Below are 17,391 nucleotides of genomic sequence, written 5' to 3'. Positions count from 1 at the left end.
TAATTCCCCTACATCAGCAGCACTCATGTAGCCCCACATAAGAACACTGCAATCACCATGTTTCACTGTAGGCTCCATGTATTCTTCTAAATTCATTGTTCTAAATGCATGGAACCTACTGTGAAACATAGTGGTGACTGTGTCCTTATGTGGGGTTACATGAGTGCTGCTGGTGTCGGGGAGCTAGATTTATTGAGGGTATTATACATTTTTAGATGCACTGCTCTATAGTGATATAGAAGATATTACCATCACCCCGTGCCCTTTGTAGACGTGCACTTTTCCAACATGACTATTATCCAAAACACATATCTTAGGTCATCGTTGCATTTCTGAAGAGAAGAGAGTGAACATGATTTAGTGGCAAGCATGTCTCCTGATCTGAATTCAATCATAGACCTATGGTGAATTCTGAAGAGACCTATACTTACCTATACTTATTCTTTATTATCTCTACTTACCTATGCTTATCCTTTTTTCTTTTTTTTATTGAATTTTATATATACCTATCCTTTCTTACCTATATTTACCCTTTCGTACCTATACTTAATCTTTTTTACTTATACATATCCTTTTTAACCTATACTTACTATTACTTACCTATGCTTATCCTTTCTTACTTATACTTATCTTTTCTCACCTATACTTATGTCTTTTATTTTTTTTGTTGAATTTTAAAAATACTTATCTTTTTTACCTATACTTATGCTTTTTACCTGTTTTACCTATAATTTTAGTTTCTTACCTATATTTATCCTTTCTTACCCATGCTTAACCTTTTTTGAATTTTGTTGAATTTTAAAAATACAAAAAAATTCTTACCTATTGATATCCTTTTTTTCCCCTATACTCATCTTATCTAAACTTATCCTTTTTTACTTTTATTTTTTTATACTTTATGCTTACTTACACGCATCCTTACTTACCTATACTTATCTTTTTTTTCTTCTTTTTATTGAATTTTTAATATTCTTATCCTTTTTACCTATACTTACCTATACTTATAATTTTAGTTATCCTTATGGTGGTCCCTGATGATGTTGGACATCCGATCTTCTGATCTTCTCTGCATGGTCTTCTGGAAGCTCAGGTACACAGCTTGCTCTGATATTATTGAGCTGGTGTCTTGTTGAGGGTTTTCTAGTTGGCAAATGAAAACCCTCTGAATACAGCCTGGTCCTCTGGTGTTATCGATAATGCAGCCTCTGCCGCTTGGATCTTGTCAAGCTTAAAAGCGCGGAACCTGGGTTTAGGCTTAGTTGGCTACAGAAAAAAATGCAGAAAAAAGTCATGGTGAAATTGGTGACTAATCAAAACAGTCTCAACTTGAAGTATTGAAAAAAAATTAAAGGAATGTTTTCAAATGTAAATATTATATCTTACAATATCAAAACCAGCACCACAAGCATTGCAGTTCAAGTCTAATCACTTCAATGAGCTGCAGTGCCACTAATAATCTCTATGGCCAATCATACGTCTGTGTCATCATGTATAGGTTGCAGAATTACATGCAATAGCTCAATTATGGTTAGAACGAGAGGTTTCTAAATAAGTACAATCATTACTTGTCACTTCATCTCTGAACACTTTGACCTGTTAACAGAAACTTTCCGAATTGGGACAGCTCTATCAATTTTGTTTTTGACAAAATTGGTTCTTGTTTTTTTGTTTTATTTTTCTTCTGGGCAAAATCAGCAGTGGAGGCTATAAAAAGAAGTATTATTGAAAATGTAAACTAATCTTTAGATTCACTTGCAAGTCTGTCTAAAAAAATTATCAAAATGTTGTGAACTGGTCCTTATGGAGAGCCCATTTCAATTTTTTTTAGTGAAGGGTTGTCTTCTCTAGCTCCAGCTACTGATGCTTATGTAATTCTTTGCCAGATTAAATGGCTTGCACCTGACAGAATATATAACTAGTTAATTATCTGCATATAGCCTGCAAAAGAGTCTGAAAGAAGTGCAATAATATAGATGAGACATGCACCGTTAATAAATTAAATTGTCCAATCAGCCTGATCATCTATAATAGTAATGTAAAGATTAACGCCATCCAAATAATTTTCCAACCCTGACATTAAACATAATGTATCACAGAGCCAAAAGCATGAAAGATTGTGGGAGAGTATCTTATTCAAATGCATGTGACAATTCTGTACATATACTTACTACATGGATGTATGGTGGGGCCATCCTAAGGGCTTCCACTGAGACCCAATCAATTCGCTGGAAGAAGGGGTGTTCTCGGATGTTACCATTGACTCCTAATCTCTGGACAGGATCTTCCTGGAGGAGCTGTTCAATGATGTCTTTGGCGCCGGAGGAAGATTCATCAAAGAGTGACGGATGGTAGTTACACTCACTGGTCAGCATTTCGTTTAAGATGACACCAAACGAGTACCAGTCTACTCCGGCGTTATACTCCTCCTTGTCCAGGATCTGCCATAGAGAAGCATTATTAGTAGTGCTACCTCTTGTATGTCACCGTACTTATATGTCACTCATATTGTTATGTGAGTCCATAGACAATGACAGTACGTCTTACTACATAAGTTTAAGTACATTGTTAAGTACATTGTTTTCGTTTTTTCCTCCCCTTCTTCCAAGAGCCATAACTTTTTTATTTTTCCATGCACTTAACCGTATGAGGGCTTGTTTTTTGCAGGACGGGTTGTACTTTTGAATGACACCAATCATTTTATTATGTGATGCACTGGAAAGCGGAAAATTTTTTCCAAGCGAGTTGAAGTTTCAAAAAAAAAAAGTGCAATTTCAATTTGTTTTCTTAATTTACCATGTTCACTATTCGGTAAAACTGACCTAGCAATTTGATTATCCAGGACAGTACAATTACACAGATACCAAAAGTATAGTATTTTTTTTTTTAAGTGGTGAAAAAAAATTCTGACATTTGTAAAAATAAAACCCTTTGCTTGTGTCGCCCTTTGTGACACCCCTAACGCTTTAAATTTTCAGGATATTGTGCTGTGTGATGGATTATTTTTTGCGCCCTGAAATGACTTTTTATTGATACCATTTTGAGGTAGATACAGTGTTTTAATCACCTTTTATTGCATTTTATTACAATGTTGCAGTGGCCAAAAAATGTAATTCTGGTGTTTTGATTTTTTTCACATTATGCCTTTTACTCATCAGATTAATTAATTTTATATTTTGATAAATGCTGGTTTTCACAGGAGTACTGACATGACAAGCACGGAGATCTTCAAAAACCCCTGACTGTCATGGTAACCCATCGGCGCCCTGTGATCATGTCATAGGCGTGCCAATGAACGTGTGGAAAAAAGCGCGTCCTTGTTAGCGCGCCCGGCACGTGTTAAATGCCACTGTCAGAGATTGAAAGCGAGATTTAACAGGTTAACAGCCACAGGGGGAGCAGTGTTATACACTATCCATGTAGACATGCAGGCTAGGAGGAATAGGAGACGTTGCTCCTCCCATTTGGTGATTGTGGGGTACATAGCAGTGAAGCACCCAGAGTTCACACATTTTTCACCTGTTCTGGGGATTGGTGATATATTGACAATCCTTTAAAAGGGTTTTCCAGTACTTTTATATTGATGACCAGAACAGGTCATCAATATAAGATTGGTGGGGGCCAACACCCAGCAGTCCCACTGATCTGCAGATCTCTGTACTACCCACTAAACAGTACAGAGGTGCGATGTTCTGCTCTGTTTACATCAGGTTTCCGCCAAAGGTAAGAACAGCTAATCAGTGTGATCGGACCCCAAATGATTTTATATTGATGAACTAGCCTAAATAAAGCTCATCAATGTGAAAGTATCCAAAAAAACTTTTAAATACAAAAAATAAAAACATTCTATTCTCACCTCAGGAGCCATGTAACCCACGGTCCCAGCGAAACTGGTGGCTGTCCGGTCTCCGTGCATGTTCTCAAGTGCAAGACCGTAATCCGTGATCTTAACGTGGCCCGTATCAGTCACCAGGATGTTCTCGGGCTTTAGGTCTCTGTAAGAAAAAGAAAAGTAACCTGAGTATAAAGTAAGTGTTCTTCCTATATCTGTGGTGAAATGATGGCATACGAGAATAAACATATTTTCTCTTAGTGTTGCACTTTCCTATGAGATAACTCCTTTACTGTATTCCCTGTACCACTGTAGGGATCACTGTGTTACATGTGACGGCCGCTCAGCTGCAGCTTCCTGACAGTGATACCATATAGGACTACTAGACACCAGATACAGGGCATCAGTCTGCAGGTCACCAGGGTGGAGGGACTGCGTGCAGCTAAGCTTTAAGGTCTCATGCACATGATCATATTTTCGGTCTGAATGCGATGCAACAAAACATCGGATAGCACTCGGACCAATATCATTCTATGGGCCGTGTACATGTGCGATTTTTTTCCTCTCACCGATCGCAGCATTCCCGAGTTGGATCAAATGAACAGGTCACACTCGGCCATGCAAGTCAAAGAGTCCATGGAAAACATCGGACTGCACTCGGATGATATCTGAGTGCAGTCCGATTTCCAAGGTCTGACAGAATGGAGAAGATGGAGATTTTTTTTTCCATCTTCTCGTCATCAAAAATAAATTTGATCACACTGATCACACTCTAATTTAATTCTGTTCAGAGTTTAATGAAAGTGTGATGTGCATAATCATCCAGATTCTCTTAGATGAGAGACTATACGCTGGTGTGACCCAGCCTCACACTGACTACATTACCTGTGGATGATGCCCTTAGAATGGAGGAACTGGATCCCACACACTAGTTCGGCGGCATAGAATCTGACAAAGAGAAAATGAATAAGTATCAGATCCCATAGAAAGTAAACTTGGGAATTCATATTAGTCAATAGGAGCATTATTCTATATTATTCCCTCATAGGACCATTTTCTATCATTACGCTAAGCATTTTTGTAGCACCCTGAGGATTCGGCTGCTACAGGGGTATTACACCTCAAGCCAGAGGTGTGGTATTCCACTCCCGGGTAAGGATGAAGTGTGGAACTGAGCTAGTAGGCTGCATGCACTACATACATCCCATTTCCGGGGGACAGAACGACGGTACTCCCACCAGTTTATGTGCAGGTACGACAGCGTCTGTCCCTGGCTGGAGTGGGAGGGGGGTGGAACATCCCAGTAGTGTAGGGGCAGATAGGGGGAGTAGTCTGGGTAAAGCTAGGAGCTCATTGGGTGCTGGTCACCTGAGCTCACACATAGAGGGAGTATATAAGGTGGGCACCATCTTAGATCAGGGTCAGTCTTTTGTAGAGTGAGTCAGTCTGTCAGAGTCAGAGGAGCAGAGCAGAGAAGCTCAGTCAGAAGGGCTGACAGGGAGTTGTGGTTCCGGCTGGGCCCAGCTCCAAGGCCAAGACAGAGAGACAGAGAGAGAGGAGTCAGAAGGACCCAGAGAGAAGAAGAAGGAACCCCAAGACCCCAGAATACAAACAGCAGGGTGAAGGGTTGGCACCCAGGGTACCGGATCCCAAGCTGGTGGAGGCCACTAATCCTCAGCCAGAGACCGGAGGTCGTGGGCAGGATCTGCCACGACCCTCACTAAATTCACTCGGAAGGCATACCAAGTATAGGGTCAGGGAACCCAGAAGAGGTGTACCCACCAAGAGACCCGAGGGAGCCGGACATAAGTGGATCCCTAATGAGAACGGCCAGAAGAGAGGGAAAGTCAGAAAGGGAGCTCAGGACCACGCTCCAGAATTACTTGGGGGTTGGCCGAGTCCAGGACCTGGTGGACGCAGCACGGCTCGGGTGGTCGCTTCAGGCCAGAGTGACCATAAGAACACCCGTAAGTAAAAACCCCTGAACTGCACAGCCCGGCTCTGAGTCTTCTTGCTGATTCATCCTGCACCTTCACAACCACCATCCTCTACAACTGACCCCCTGAGGCTATACCCCTCCCGTTGGGGGTTATACTATCACAGCTGCACACACACCACCAGCCTCAGCGGACCCTTCTGCAGCGGCGGCCTTTTGACCGCAAATCAACGGGTGGCGTAGTCGACACTAAAGGACATTTAACAACATCTGTAAAGACTGCCACACACTGAGTTTGACACCCTGGGCACGGACCGGGTCGCCGCCACTCGGAGACTACAACCCCCATCTGATCCGGCTCCGGGTAATCCCCAGAACAGCACTGGCCCAGGGGGCGCGTCATTTTCATTTCAGTTACTTTACCCAACAATCAGAATGAATCTGAGCTCCTGAAGAGACTGTTATAAAGTATTTCCACATTCAGAAGTAGAGAGACTCTCAGGACCGACAAGTCAGTAGTGGAAGTAACACTGTGACCTTCAGTATCTAACTGGTCTTTTATATACAACGTGGATTAGAGTTTTTTTTAAGGGGTTATGTGATCTCAGAAGAAAAGTCTGCAGTCACTCTATGTGACTGCCGAATCGTGACGTGTAAAAAGCGCATACTGTCACTATTGCAGTCTCGGGAATACATGTCTGAAAATTACATACTTATGCTTATATGCCGACTATACTCGGGAACGTCTCTCAATTCTCTCCTATTGAAAGAAGCCGGTGAGACTAGTCGACATGTGATCACAAGTATGTAAATTGTACACGTGTGATAAAAGGATCGCCCACCTGAATGGGGAATACAGGGAAATCGGGACCATTGCTCACAATTTGGCAGCCTGCAGTCTTGTAGAGTGACTGCTGACTTTTCTTCTGAGACCGGACAACTCCTTGAACACATTACCTGGCACTGGTGATGTCAAGCGGCCCCTTCCTGTGTAGAAGTTGGTAAAAGTCCCCGCAGCTCATGTATTCCATACCAAGAAAAACATTCATCTGTAACATGGAACATTTCCATTTATTATACAGTAAAGACAAATTGAATAAAAGTCATCCAATACAATATGTGCACTCTCAAATGCTGCAATTCAAAATACAACATTTCATGCAACATTAAATATAGATCTTCAAACAGCAAAAGTGACAGAAGAATACAAAAGTCACAGCTTTTAGGCTGTAGAGAAGAAAAAACAAAATGAAAATTGCTGCTCTCTTACAGCCTCGGCTGCTTCTTTATGGGGATAAAGGCGTTGTTCAGGATAGAAAAAATACTCACTTTTCTTCCAGAAAAAAAGTGCTGCTGCCCATGAGCTGCGCTTGGTATTTCAGCTCAGCCACATTCAAGACTATAGAGAGCCATTTTGTTCTGAACAATAATACCCTCTATATAACCTCTGTACCCTCTATACCACCTCTGTACCCTCTATATCACCTCTGTACCCTCTTTACCACCTCTGTACCCTCTATATCACCTCTGTACCCTCTATACCACCTCTGTACCCTCTATATCACCGCTGTACCCTCTATACCACCTCTGTACCCTCTATACCACCTCTGTACCCTCTATATCACCTCTGTACCCTCTTTACCACCTCTGTACCCTCTGTATCACCTCTGTACCCTCTATACCACCTCTGTACCCTCTATATCACCTTTGGACCCTCTACAACACCTCTGTAAAATTTGTCCCTGGCAGAGGTATTGTCCATTGAGCAGTGAAGTCTGTAGATTTTCACTCTTATGATGTACCTATCCTTAGAATAGGTCATTAATATCAGATTGGTAGGGTCCGATCAGCTGTTACCATCTCTCCCAAAAGTTGGATGTAAACAGTATATGGCGCAAACAAGGTTTAGTGGTCACTCCTGGTACTGCAGGACGGCTCCTATTCAGGCAAATAGGTCATCAACATCAAAGAAGTGGCAAAACCTTTTAGCACTAAGCAGTCACAATTCTACCTTGGTCTGGAATCCAAAGTCCGCGTGGACGAGGAAGGGGCTTCCAGATGCCAGCTGAAGAACTCGCCTCTCCACCATGACATCCAGCCTATCACCTCCGGCTAGCAGGGCTCTTTTGCTGATGATCTTAACAGCAAATTCTTGGCGGGTTAAAGTATCTTCCGCCATCAGGACCTTTCCAAAGCTGCCGAAGCCGAGCACATGGTGGAATAATAATCTCTCCTTGATGGAATGAGAGATTGTGCTGGAGCTGGATGGCCGAACACCGCTGCATCCTATCAGGGGAGAAAAATGGGAAATATTACAATAAATCTAACGTTTACAGGACATTATTCAGACTGAGGAAATCTTCTGTTCTAAGTAAAGCTTGTACTTCATTTTATAAACTGTGTAAATGGATTTTATTAATAAGCAACTTAGTATTCATGCAATCAATCTTACATGGTTTTGTCTGTTAAAAAGCAGAAGTCATAAAATTATTATATTTCCATTATACACTTGGCTGGGATGAGGTTGGTCAATATGAACATTTAAAGGGTTTTTCCATAATGACACTTTTCACTAGAGACAAATCGCATGGATTTTACCGGGACATTCCATTTACAGTGAATTTATTCTCAGCAAATTCAATTTCCTTCATTCAGCTCTGGAGTATTGGAGTATAATAAAACTCCCAAAGCATAGTAAAGGTAAGATGTAGAAAAAAAAAGATCCAAAAAACTAATATCTCACTTCTCACTTATTCTGCTCTCTGTCCCTCACAAGATCCTTGACCTTACTCATTACTGCCAGCGTGCACTGATGGAACCCGGTCCTCTTCACACTAGGCCAGGACTTCCGGCCTTGACTCGGCCTGGCATGTTCCTGCGCATGCAAAGGAATATCCCAAGCATATCCCAAGCCTACTCGCAGCTGGAAGTCCTGGTCTAGAGTCAAGAAGCAAGTCATGATGTTACGACCTGCACCACGACCTTACAGCAAGCACTCTAGACCAGGACTTCCAGACAATGGGACATCCAGGGTCTACTCACAGCCTAGCGTAAAGATGCCTGAGGTGTCAGTACACCGTGATGGTAAGTAGAGGTGTTGAGGACCGTAGGGGGGACAACGAGCAGCAGAGACATTCATTTTTTTAACCTTTTGCTGGCCCTGTACAGCTCAACAAGATGGTGGCGACCATTTTACTGAATTCCTTCTGAGCATACTACAAAAAATATGGAAAAGAATAGTGATTTTTGTAAAAGTCAACTTCACTTGAATAAATTCTCCCAACTCTAATTATCACCTATATTATTCTGGGACCCTCATGATCAAAAGAACAAGACACCCGCAGTCGACCAGTGAAGAGGGATTTGATAGGGTGGTGGTGAAAAATGCATATTGCTATTTACAACTCAATATTTATGGACTGATGGAAACAGCAAAGTGCTACAGTATTCTGCTGGCAACTCTAGATGGGACACCTGAAAAGATGTTGAACCATGTTGTACCTCTGTGTAGGGCTTTTGCAGCAGTTTATTGTTAATCTGGAGCACAGCGCTAGCCACAAATGCTTTCTAGGAGTTCCCTCGCTCTAGGCATGTGGACGGGCATGTGGTCGACCATTTAGAAGGATGCTGCAACCGTCACTCCAGAGCAGAGATGTGGTAAAGCACTTACTGCAGAATGCCAAGAGCATTTCAGAGTCACAGAACTCACAAAAAACGGGATCAACGTTCACCTGATTAAAGCTACATTTTCTCAGTCACGATGCTGCTAAACATTTAAATTTGCAGACAAACCTGCTGACAGACTCCTTTTTAGAAAATCACTCCAGCATTTTTTTCCCCATATATAAAGATTACTCGCCATCAATATTCTAGCTGTTTAACCAGTTTCCGCCCAGGATGTATCCTCCTATTCCTGACCATACACATGTTCAGGTTTTATCATACATGCACTTTTAAGAGATCTAAAAAGAATGTTCTTGCTCAGATATTCAAATTTTTGCCGTTTTTTTTGCAACACAAGGGGCTTAATTTTTATGTCATTTTTATATTCCTTTTTTTCTAGTTGATATCATCATAAATAAAAGTAGGAAATATGTGTCTATTTTTCACTTTTTTTTCCCACAAAGGATGAGTAAAACATTTTTAAATTGCATTCCCCTTTTCATAGAAATGAATTTTAGATATTGAACATATTTTCTTCAGTGATTCAGACTGGCAGGGTCTCTTTTTTTTAGTTTCGTTTTTTATTTATGAATTTTTTTTCTATTTTATTTTTGCTTTTTTCATTGATTGTTTCATATATTTTACACATTATGCCCACCATACGGCCTTAAAGGCCTTTGAGTGACATTTTAACATATTAATATTCTTGTTATTTCTAATTTTCCCTGTAACTGAGGTTGGTATATTAGCACCAGTTGCAGGAGAATTTCAGCCTCCTGCCTGCATGGTACAGCTGACCTGATCTCCTACAACCCAGCTGCTCCTGTTCCCTCCCTACAGCTAGCGATCACATGTTTCCTGGATCTGGCAGCATGGTCAGTGCTTCCTAATCTCTTCTTAATCGGCATACAAAATTACTGGTTTAGCACTGTGTATACAGCTATAGAGATGGTTAGTGTGCTACTAAGCCATGTTTTACCTTCTGTCTCGGAAGTATGGCTGTGTATGACAATATTCATGTATTTATTTTACTTAGTTATATAGCGCCATTAATTCCACAGCGCTTTACAGACATCATCACTGTCCCCATTGGGTCTCACAATCTAGATTCCCTAGATTATGTCTTTGGAGTGTGAGAGGAAACAGGAGAACCCAGAGGAAACCCACACAAACACGGGGAGAACATACAAACTCCTTGATAATGTTGTCCTTGATATATAGCTGCACTCTGAAATACCAAGAATAATAAATTTACAAAATAGGAACTCATAGGCGTAGCTAGGGTTTGGGTTCAGGGGAGGCAAAACTTCTGAGTGGGCCCCTAACCAGAAAACCATGATTACAGCTATGGTGACGCACCCTACTAGTGGATGTAGGAGAACCTCAGCAGATGACACAGCTGTTACTAAAAGAAATCTCCATACAAAGACCAATATAGATATTACCACCATATGGTGACATATAGTGGTAGATACCAGCTCTGCAGAACATATAAATGATTACAGTACAGTTATAGATAGTGACTTACAGCTAATGTTCTTTCTGGGGGAGTCGTTCACTTTTTCCCATCTTTTCCATCTGGTCCAGACCGACACAGCAACTTCTTCCAGCCAGGACTTGTCTGCAGAGATTACAGCACAGACACATTAGACGTCTCACGTTTCAGGCACCATCTCCATCTACCTCCAACCTGCATAAACTCCTTATCCTGCTGATACCCCAATACTGAGCCACTGCTGCCGTATGTGTCCCTATTACTGCACCTGCTGTCTGGTACTGTGTGCCCTCTATTTTTCCTCCTACTGGAGCCCTAGATTTCTCTTTCATTGCATTCGTAAAGTATGATGACCATACTGTACCCCATACAATATAATTGCCCCACACCTCTCCACACTGTATAATGGCCACCAAACTGCATGATGGACCCCACACAAACCTTCACTGTATAACTGCTTACATATAGTTTAAAGGCCCCCACATAGTCCTCCATACAGCATAATGCACCTCATAGTCCATACAGCATAATACACCCCACAGCCCATACAGCATAATGCACCCCCATAACACGTACAGTATAATGCACCCCATAGCCCATACAGTATAATACACCCCACAGCCCATACAGCATAATGCACCCCCATATAGTATAATGCACCCCATAGCCCATACAGTATAATACACCCCATAGCCCATTCAGCATAATGCACCCCCATAAAGTATAATGCACCCCATAGCCCATTCAGTATAATGCACCCCATATATTATAATACACCCCATAGCCCATACAGTATAATGAACCTCCATATAATATAATGCATCCCATAGCGTATTCAGTATAATGCACCCCATAGTCTATACAGAATAATACACCACCATATAGTATAATGCACCCAGTAGCCCGTTCAGTATAATGCAACCCATTCAGTATAATGCACCCCATAGTCCTCAGTACAGTTTAATTGCCCCCACAATGTTCTAAATAAAATACTAAAATACAATACTCACCTCTACTCCTCGCTACCCGCTGATCCGGTGGTGGCAGCTTGTGTTCTAAGCATCACACATCTCAGAGTAAATGACACCACATACTGGCGTCATCGCGCTGAGACGTCAGACACCAAGGAAGAATGATGGAGGAGGAAGCATCAGCTGACGCTCCCTCCTCCATCGCTTTCATCTGTATCGGAGAATGCCAATACAGCTGAACTTGCGGGGGGCCCCCGGATCACGGGCCCCATAGTGGCAGTGCAGGGAGTTGTCTCTCTGCTCTGCCGCAGAGTTTAACTGTATCGGCGCACGCTGATACAGTTAAAAATAGTGTAGCTTCGGTGGGACCCTCAGAGTGCGGGGCCTGGGGTGGCCGCACCCTTTGACCCCTCGGTAGCTTCACTACTGTTGGAACTGCATTACTGCCATGGAAAAAAGGTAAATGCTGCATTATGTACATGTGGAATATTGGAAAAACTGAAACTGCAATATTGCTATAGAAAAATTACAGTAAAAAGAAGGTAGCTGGCACCTGTACACACTAGTTTGGATGTGCTGGTCAGTTTTTTTGTTTGCAGCAAACTCCTATGACATATGCACTCCACCTCCCATCAGCCTTAGGTGGTTTTAATTAGCTGGTTCCTTCCTGCCCCATAAATTGTAGGCTTTTTAGTCCAGGAAAGGTGTCTTATCAGGACAGAGACCCAATAATTACGTACGTCTTGACAATGGCTGTTGGGCTCACATATATTGGCCAATTTATTCGCTAAGTCCCTTCTTTTTACTGTAATTTTTCTATAACTTTCACCGATTGTGAATAACTTATTATAAGAAGAACAAAACCAAAAATCACCAACTTAAACACTGTATAAGGATTCTAATTTTAAAACATCACTTTTATTTAGAATGATTTAAAATATTTTAGTATCAACTGTAGCAGCTATAATCAAATAAATGGTCAAATGCTATTCAAGATCATGCAAGGCAGGTTTGAAATGGTAGATAAATCCCTATTATAACTCTAGTCTTACTCTACCTTACCGTGGAGGTTGCACCCTGAACCTGCGCAATGGCACCCCCCTCGTACGTCCTTGTCTGACCCTGTATGGCCCTACAGAGAGAAGAAAGGTAGGATTAAACCAAACATGGCTTTTTATCTAAAAAAAACCTTTGTCTAAGAAGACTAAATGTGAGATAACCCACTGCATACATATACTGGTATAGTCCTTTATTCAGATTCATCCAATATTTATTATCAGTGTCTCTCTATACTGTGTTGATTTGTGTCATAGGGAAACAGGAAATTCCATGTATCTATAAGACAAACAAAAGATCGTAATACCTATAGTTGTCCTAGAAAATCCCTACCTTACTGAAGAGGTTGGCACCCTAAATCTGCGCAATGGCACCCCCAATCGACGTCGACTTTCCCTATCTGACCTTATTATCCCCTAGGATAGGAGAAATGTAAAGAGAATGACAAAAAAGTGCAAGAAAAAGATATGCTATATCCTGTAATGAACTAGACAATGACCATTAGTACAATTTTGGTCACTCTCTTTTAACCATAGAGATGGGTTTATTCAATCATATACAAAGAAATCCAAAATTGTTAAACAGTTTATAGTGAAAAAATAGGGTAGAAAAGATCAGTTGTCACTAGATTTTAAATATATATTAGGAAAGGATACAGAACCACAAAGCTAGGCACACAAGAGATCAATAATTCATAGGTAGACTATAGGTCATATACAAAAAAACATATAACAAGGTGTATTAATATTGCACTTAGCCCTCAAAAACAAATCTTACATATCAATCTCTTATTGCGCCATGTCCCAATTAATCAAACGACGGAGAGTGGTCATGTATAAGATATCCGTTTATCAATCTATGCAAATACACTGTTCACTTTTGCACCAAGGTGCCATGACTTATGTACATAATTAGCCCACCCCTACTCAGCATGAAATCCATAGTATGCCTAATTTCTCGAGGCGTTTCTCCTTCAATGGGTTCATCAGGAGAGCATACATCAAAATGATATATCAAAAACAAGATTCATGGACTTAGATTAAACCCTCATTCAGTCATTGGTTTAATGCAGCTGTGATAGGGAGATCATGTCCTTCTATGTCCACCTCAGGAACAATATGCCACAGGTACTCCTGAGAGTCATGCCTCCTTTTATATTTCCCTCCTTACATTGCCCTTCCGGTTCATAGCATAGCGTCAGCGGTGGGACACATATGTGTTCCATACTGCTGTTGTATCCGGCCTCTAGACCCCCTAACTACAGTGCGATATATGTCCTAAGACTTTGTGCATGCGCCACCCTGATACACATGTCGCCACTTCCGGTTTAGTATCCCAATGTATGCGATGGAACGCAAATGTGCCCCTCACCCTGCGGCTGCGCACACAGGCACCGGTCACCTGTGCAATGAGATGAGCGGCGCTGAGTTTCCGCACATCCTAGCACATATACACATCACAGTTGGGGCGTCTTATTGCATCAGTAGCAACTCCAGATATCTCTCAATCCATAGCTGCATATTCACGGCTACCAAAGTCTAATGCTACATGCAGATGTTAACAATGAATGTTATGGATCATAAGGAGTGTGTCTAATATATTTAATGTGATATCTTGTTCCAGTAACCACATACATCTAAGTAGGGGGGAGGGCCTAAGAACTGTATTGCAAAGATATATACAATTCATAAAAAGAATGCCATTTTCTTTAGTAGATATCAAGGAAATTATTGGATTTTACGAATATTACGGAGTAGAATTTTCTTTAATAGATATTCGACATAGAGGCAACGGATCAACAGGAAGCTTAACCTATAGCCTTAGCAAGATAAATCATGTACTTATAATTGAGGCCATACATAAGTGTTTAACTAATACAATTCAAAACCAAGGTAATGGCCAAACTCCTCTTCGGGACAGTGGCCATATAGCAGGCTCTCAAAATCAGGGAACAGAGCAGCAGTGAGTGTTGACCGGCATTAGGCAGAAGAAAATCTGGCCCAACCAATGTTGGCCAAATAGACAAGGGGGGTCCAAAAGTGGGGACTAAACTGGAAAACACAGAGGGGGTGGGGAGCATTAAGGGTAAATGGAACCATTAGATAAAACAGCCAAAATGCAATTGGTCGTTTAGGCCATATGGTCTAATGCTTTTCATTCGGTAGATCCATCTGGCCGTTTTTTGTAAAATCAAGTGGTCCCAATCCCCGCCTCTGTTGTGTGGTGCAACTACTTCAATCACTGAGAAGCTTATACTATCAAGGTCTCCCCCATGTATATCCCTTACATGGTTAGAGATGGGGGTGTCGCGAGCATACACAATGTCCCTTATATGCTCCCCCCACCCTCCCCCGCAGTTCACGCTAAGTCTTCCCCATATAGTCTTTCGGACAAGTACATTGGCACAAGTATACTACTCCCATCGTTTTGCAGATGGCAAAATGTCTACACTATGTTTTTCCAGTACTTGCACTTGAAAAATCTTTGATCTACATATAAATTTGCAGAATTTACATCTTCCGCAGCTAAAAGTGCTATTTTCTCTATTCTCTAACCATGTTATTTGTTGTCTAATCGGAGAGTAGTTACTATGTACCAATTGATCACAAATTGATCTTCCCCTTCTATATGTTATAGATGGATAATCAGGGATGAGGTCACAAATTTCTGGGTCAGTTTTTAATATATTCATGGTTGGACTGGGGAGTCTGGGGCCCACAGGGGGAATTGACCCTAGGGGCCCACCCTACAGCTATATGCAAATACCTGTTAGCTGTTATTCTCGTTATAGTGGAGCGTCGACTGCAAATCACAGGCGGCTCCTGCCCATCTACTGTGCACCACTATAACTGGGACGTACAATTACGGTAGTTTGAATTAAAGGGTTATTTGATGAAAACAAGTTATCACCGATACACAGGTTAGGTAGGTGATATCTTATTGATCGGTGGAATCCGAGCATTGGAAACTGCATTGATCGGAAGAATGGGGAACTTTTATACCTGACAGGTCACTTTTATCCCCATTTTAAAATGCAGCAGCAGCTGGGACGTCTGACTGCAGCTCCATTCATTCTCTTTGGGGCTTCCAGAAAAAGTCAAGTGCAGACACTCAAGGAATGAATGGATCAGTGATCAAGTCGTACATACCGCTCCATACTAATGGGGATAAAAGCTCCACATACTGACGATCGGTGCAGGTTCCAGCAGTCAGTCTCCCACCAATCAATAACTTATCACTTGTCCTTTGACCACGTTCACACGTTCAGTATTTTACATCAGTATTTGTAAGCCAAAGCCAAGAGTGGAACAATAAGAGGAAAAGTAGAAAAGAAACACGTCACCACTTCTGTATTTATCACTCACTCCTGGTTTTGGCTTACAAATACTGATGTGAAAAACAGGTATATACAGGTAATACAGTGACAATCTCCATTCTGAATTATGGGCCCAATATAGTCCCCCATACAGAATTATGGGCCGCACATAGTTTCCGTTACAGAATTATGGGCCACACAGTCCCCCATACAGAATTATGGGCCCCACATAGTCCCCCATACAGAATTATGGGCACCACATAGTCCTCCATACAGTGTAATGGACCCCATGTAATGCTGCATACAGTGTATAATGGGCACCATATAATGCTATATACAGTATATATTGGCCATATATAATGCTGTATACAGCGTATAATGGACCCCATATAATGCTGTATACAGAATATAATGGGCCCCATATAATGTGGTATACAGTATATAATGGGCCCTATATAATGCTGTATACAGTATATAATGGGCCCCATATAATGCTGCATACAGTATATAATGGGCCCCATATAATGCAGCCTACAGTGTATAATGGCCATATATAATGCTATATACAGTGTATAATGGGCCCCATATAATGCGGTATACAGTATATAATGGCCATATATAATGCTGTATATAGCGTATAATGGTCCCCATAAAATGCTGCATACAGTATATAATGGGCCCCATATAATGCTGTATACAGTATTTAATGGGCCTGATATAATGCTGCATACAGTATTTAATTGGCCCCATATAATGCTATATACAGTATATAATGGCCATATACAGTGTTGTATACAGTGTATAATGGGCCCCACATAATGCTGTAAACAGTATATAATGGGCCCCAGCCCCCATATAATGCTGCATACAGTATATAATGGGCCCAATATAATGCTGCATACAGTATATAATGGACATTTATAATGCTTTATACAGTGTATAGTGGGCCCCATATAACGTGGTATACAGTATATAATGGCCATATATAATGCTGTATGCAGTATATAATGGGCCCCATATAATGATGTATACAGTATATAATAGGCCTGATATTATCCTGCATACACTATATAATGGGCCCCATATAATGCTGTTTACAGTGTAAAATGGGCCCCACATAATGCT

Source organism: Phyllobates terribilis, unplaced genomic scaffold (assembly GCF_046119375.1).
Source record: "Phyllobates terribilis strain yellow unplaced genomic scaffold, ASM4611937v1 Scaffold_11__3_contigs__length_659146591, whole genome shotgun sequence".
Taxonomy (NCBI): domain Eukaryota; kingdom Metazoa; phylum Chordata; class Amphibia; order Anura; family Dendrobatidae; genus Phyllobates; species Phyllobates terribilis.
The sequence above is the reverse complement of the archived record's forward strand: the minus strand, read 5'-3'. Positions refer to the sequence as shown.